The sequence below is a fragment of the Labrus mixtus genome, chromosome 22 (assembly GCF_963584025.1).
Source record: "Labrus mixtus chromosome 22, fLabMix1.1, whole genome shotgun sequence".
Taxonomy (NCBI): Eukaryota; Metazoa; Chordata; class Actinopteri; order Labriformes; family Labridae; genus Labrus; species Labrus mixtus.
Genome location: NC_083633.1, coordinates 7472350 through 7478349, shown reverse-complemented (window position 1 = coordinate 7478349; position 6000 = coordinate 7472350).

Below are 6000 nucleotides of genomic sequence, written 5' to 3'. Positions count from 1 at the left end.
TTAATTCCCCCCAGAAATCTAAAGACTACACTTTGTGAACTACATCCTAAACGAAAGATTGTGAGTTCAAATGTAAGTCACAGCTATCAGTCAAATCTATACAACAACAGCAAACTTTCAGTCATGGGCGGTGCATAAATCCGCTCTGAGTGGATGGAAAAAATGCAGCACATCATGGGAGGATTACTCTCTTATCTTTCTGCGGATGGTACCACGTCACGGGAGAATTTCAGAAAGCTATTGATGGACGGGGGAAGAAGCAGCGAAAGGAGCAGCGAGGTGGGAGGTTTGAGGGCGGGTGAGGAGGGGAGATGTGCAGGAGTTTGTGTGAGGAGATGGGAAGGCACGGGGTGGTTTGTTTGGGGGGGGGGGGGGGGGGGGGGGGGTGACAGTGAATGTTTGAAGGAGATCCAGGAGGTGCTGAGGAGGTTCCTGGTGGGGAGTTTTCGGGGGTACGAGGAAGAATGCACTCTCACATTCCTGGCATGCCCGCCTCATTGTAAGGGGCTAATGAAGCGATGGGGGGGGGAAGCACACGCTGCCCACGGCCCAGAGAGAAACCACTAAACCACTGGAGCGCTGGTCGGCACTGAGTGGCTGAGCTAACGGACGAGGGATTCAAATGTCGGACATGAGAGGGCATGGCTCGATGCCAGGAGAGCACACACTAACACACAAATGTTAGTATGGTATCATCTTGTCTCACATCATTAAAATCTGTTGAAGCTTTGGAAGTTCCTGAAGTTCCTTTGCTTTTGGAAAAATGTAATAAAAGAAAATCAACAAAGCGAGTGAGAACAACAACTTTGGTCCAAGACTTCCAAAGCTGAGGTCAAAGTGCTCAGAAACAGGGCAGACAACATTTGATGTTGGTTTGATAAATAAAAAGGTTTGTTATATTTGACATTGTGCTTTTACATTGTTTTAACAGTTTTCTGTGAACGGCTAAATGTCTGCAAGCCTCACTTCAATCGTTTTTGGTTTTCAGCATGCTGATGGTCCTCAGATTCTGGAACTGGCCAGAAGGAAAGTTTCACTCAGAGGGTTTCACTGCCAAAACCAGTGATGCGTTACATCAAATAAATTAACCTTCCTGCTGCGCCCGATATCATATCACCTCCTGATAAGGTCCTAAATTGTAAGTAGTATATCTGTAGGAAAAATAATGCAGGGTAACTTAGTTTAGCGTATGATCTGTTTGTAGATTGCTCCATGCTCTTGCTGCAGAAAACTTCAAAGCTTTCTTCCATATTCAGTTTGAAACTAAATCTCTGTGCATGTACAAAGATCATCTGCACTTCGCAGCGGATACAAAGTCTGAGACTGAGAAGTCTGTGATCAGCAGTCAAAGTGTCAAAGCATCAAAGAGGATGAAGAACATCCTTCCTCCATCCTGAGTCTCGGCTGACAGACCGACCAGCGACAGCAGAAACTAACTCGGTCACATTCAGGATGCTCTGTGACACATCCTTCCCCCCCCCTCCCTCCCTCTGCCTCCCTCCAGCTGTCATGTTCTCACTGATCTCAGCTCAGTGAAGCGCTGATGTGGCCGCAGTCTGCCTGTGCTGGATCCAGCTGGCCCTGTGAGGAGCAGCATCCCAGCCACACGGAGGTAATGGAGGGTGAAATGTGTGAGGAGCTCCAGGATCAAACCGCTCTCCGAACACTAAAACTAACATGACATTCCTCCCACCAGCTGCAGGAATCAGGACGGCTGCTGGCACTCATGCATGCAGGAACACATTAATGGGCTTCAGGAGAGGATCCTGATACTGTGATCAAAAACAAACTATCCTCATTTGCATAAAAGGAGGCAATAAAGAGATAAGTGACAGAGAGCACACATCAAACTCCACTTCAGCTCAACAATCGGGTTAGTGCTGGTCGAATCAGGCTTCAGGTTAAAGTCTAATATGGAGCAGAATTATTCTAAAAGCAACTGGTCTAATAAGAAGCTAATTCAAGTAAGTTTAGGTGATTTCACTGACTGACTTTATATGGCACAGCCAGGAAATAAATCAGTTCTTCCCTCACAAGAGCAGGTTCAGTTCACCGGTGAGGGATCAAAAAATGGTGAAAAGTGTGAGGACGCTTTGGCAGTAAAGACAAACACAGACTGGACCAAAGGGCTGGAAACTGGTGGCTTAAATACTGTGTGGAGGTGAGGCTAATCAGACACAGGTGACACCAATCAGGTGAGTACAACAAATAAAGCAGCTTGGGTTGAATGCTGCGTTCAGGTGCTCCTCGGAGGGTCCCAGTTTCCGACGTGGGAAGTCATTCTTCCGACCTTTTCACATCAGAAAGTCAAAATGTTGTTACATGTTGTTAATGTTGAGTGTATGCTACAAGAAGATGTAGATCTGTCATTCCACTTGGAGCTTTCCGTTGTATCCTGAGGGACAGACAGTGTGAGACCATTGTTTTATTGTTGTCACAGCTCCCGCACTTTCTTTTTTTATTGAAAACACGATGTTGTTAATCTATACTGTCACTTCATTGTAACTGTTCTTATGACATGTGCTGCTGACCTCTTGGCCAGGTCACGCTTGTGAAAGAGATCCTGATCTCAATGGGTTCTTTATCTGGTAAAATAAAGGTTAAAAAAAAAGTCTCTGTTACAAGTTGTATTTAAAGGCTTTATATGTGATTTTTCACACTTAAATATAATATAAATCAAGTATATCCTCTGAAAATAACTCTGTGAGTCATGACTGTCTACAATGGGTGTAACACCCGAGTCCCACTGTCTGTGATGTTTTCAGAGTTTTTTTTCTGTATGTTGACATCGCCGGCCCGACGGCTGACTCCTCCCCTCGAGTATAAAAGTTGTTTAATTGAGGGACTAGAGAAAAGAAGAATAACATACTGTACTCACTGCTTAACTGTGTTTCTAGATCACGCTCATTTCAGGTAAATTTACATGCAGTGTGAAGATACCAGCATAATAAAGATTGCTAGCATTAACATGCTAACCCACAATGCACCGCGAGTTGTTTTGGTTTCATGCTGGTGCTCAAGGGCGACATCTACTGGATCAAAAAATCGCATATAAAGCCTAAGCAAAACGTTGATGTGCAATACATGAATTATCTCAACATTAACAAAACATCTTTTACCATTTTGATGACGAATATGACGTCAGGTAGGCAAGCCGGGGAACCTAACTCTCTCCAGAAGTTCCAAATTGTTGTTCCGACTTGAGCAGGCGTTCATGTGCATTTTCCAACTCGGAAACAAATTTTTCGGATGCGTCCAACACCACATGAATGCAGGGTTAGATCCAAGTGCTCTATAAATTCACACTCATTTTCACCTTCTGTATGCACACTAAGTGTATCCATCGGTACACTAATGTTCTGAGTTTCTAGAGAATGTCAGGAGGACTGCCTCTGAAAGCCTCCTGATGTGATTGTTCAAACATAAACCTCACAGCAGGAGACTTTTCCTGTCGGATGGAAGGGGGGGGCGGGGGTGGTGGGGGGCTCTCCTGAGACATGACATGACGGAAAAACAGCAACGCGGAAGTGTCGGGTGAAGCAACAGGTTTCGCTCCAAGACGTTATAATGAGATTTTTTTCCCTTGAGATCTCAATTGTCAGAATCCCAAACTCAAAGGCAGCCAACCAGAGCATTAGCCTGGTTGGAAGGAAACAACAGTGATATAAATGTTGATCTCAGCTAGCTACAACAGGCTTTAAACAAACACTTCTACAGTGTTTCTGAACATATATTTGGGTAACCTGAGTGTCTACTGACCCACAAAATGTGAAATAAACCCATCCAGTCCTTTGTTTGTGGTCTGCATAAGTCTTACAACACAGAGGAAAATGCTCTGTTTCTAATATGCTCTCCTTGTGATGTCACAGTGGGATTCTGGTGAAAAAATAAAATAAAATAAAATACGCTCCCCTCCCCTGGTATCTCCACCCATGGACTGGAAAAGGGGTGCTCTTTAAAGATTTATTTTGGGGCTTTTTGTGACTTTATGATAGAGATAGGACAGTGGAGAGAGTTGACAATCAGGGAGAGAGAGAGAGAGAGAGAGAGAGAGAGAGTGGGGAATGTGGGAAAGGAGCCACAGGTCGGACACGAACCAGAGCCGCCCACCCTGAGGACCACGGCCTCTGCACATGGGGGTGCAGAGGCCGTGGTCATTGGCTTCACTTTTGAAACTCAGACGCTACATCCACTTTTTAAATACAGTCTATGTTTGAATCCAGATGTTCCAGAGGCTAACAGTAGCTTTAAGTGTCATTTAAAAACTGTGACTGGGAAATCTCAGACATTCAACAAATGTAAATACAGACATATAATCAGACAGATAGCCTACAGGCTAACACAAACACTCTGGTACGAAACAGCAGCAGCCTCCCTCTGTATGTACACACTCACACCATACCATGAAGGATCCTAATCCTCACACACAATTACACAACAATCCTCAGATCAGATAGTGTGCGTTTTGCAGCTCTGCAGTCGGAGCGTGACGCCTGATGTCTCATCTTTGAGGCTGCGTCTCTAAAGTTTTTATTAATGACTCCTAACTGTTCCAGTGGAAGGAAACACCCCGGAAAGCCTCCACACCCCTGATCTTATCGCGCTTGTTGTGTGTGTGTGTGTGTGTGTGTGTGTGTGTGTGTGTGTGTGTGTGTGTGTGTGTGTGTGTGTGTGTGTGTGTGTGTGTGTGTGTGTGTGTGTGTGTGTTTTTTTTAACCCAGACTTCCTCACAACAGCCAGCGGAGCTTGCAAACGCACAATAGCAGCAAGAGGATAACAAAGTCTTTAAAAAAAAAAAAAACTGGACGTGCTTCTTGTTGTTGTTTCATTTTGCATTCAGGGAAGAATCTGTCAGTCAGGAGAGATTTGGAGCGCGCTGAATGGAGGCATAGTGAAAGTGGCCTGAAAGCAATTCCTGGGACGTTTGTGAATATGCGTCGTCATGGCCACAAGCGACTGAGTCAACCTCGGTGGCTCCTGCAGGGCAACAATCCGGCCAAGCTCCCCGACTTTAATCCAAAAGCCAAACACAACGCCAGCTGGCCCAGCGCGAGCGTTCATAGAGTAAATTAAAGCGTCATCACAGACTAACGGAAAGAGGAACAAATGAATATTCTTCATTTAAAACTCAGAGAGGAGACACAACGAGGAGGGGTTCATTTAAGTGCTCTGTGAATAAAAAAGTTCTGTTTCACTTTTATAATCTGGTGACTCATTTTTATCATAAAAACAGATCTAAGAGTCAGAAACTTTGTGTTAGCTGTTTATGCTAACTGGTAAGGAAATGAGAGAGAGAGAGAGAGAGAGAGAGAGAGAGAGAGAGAGAGAGAGAGAGAGAGAGAGAGAGAGAGAGAGAGAGAGAAAACACAATAAGAACCAGGAGGTCCTTTGGAATATGTTGTGTTTTGGATTTAAAGGAAGAATGTGTGACTTTTTGATCCAGTAGATGTCGCCCTTGAGCACCAGCATGAAACCAAAACAAACTGCTGTTTGGCCACGCCTCCTCCATACTGAAGCCTCCGCTCTCCTCCAGAGACACACCTCCAACCCCCCTCCATTCGCGTTCTAATGAAGGAGTTTAGCGCAAGCGGTGGACAAAATCGTCCTCTGCTCGAGCTGCGATCGCCTGTGTCCTGCATTGTTGTGTTAGCATGCTAATGTTAGCGCTCTTTAGTTAGCTCGTAGCTTCACATTGCATGTAAACTGGCACAGAATGAGCGTGATCTAAAAACTCTTACTTGACATCCAAATAATCAGTGAGTATGTTCTTCTTCTTCTCTCTAGTTCTTGACTAAAACAGCTTTTATACACAAGGGGAGGAGCCGGCCGTCCCGTCCATGTTAACACGGCTCTGACAACAACACAGCCAGCGGGACTCGAGCTTCTCAGTATGGAGGAGGTGTGGCCAAACAACAGTTTGATTTGGTTTCATGTTGTTTCTCAAGAACGACATACTGGATCAAAAAGACGCACATTCTTCCTTTATATGAAACCAGTTGG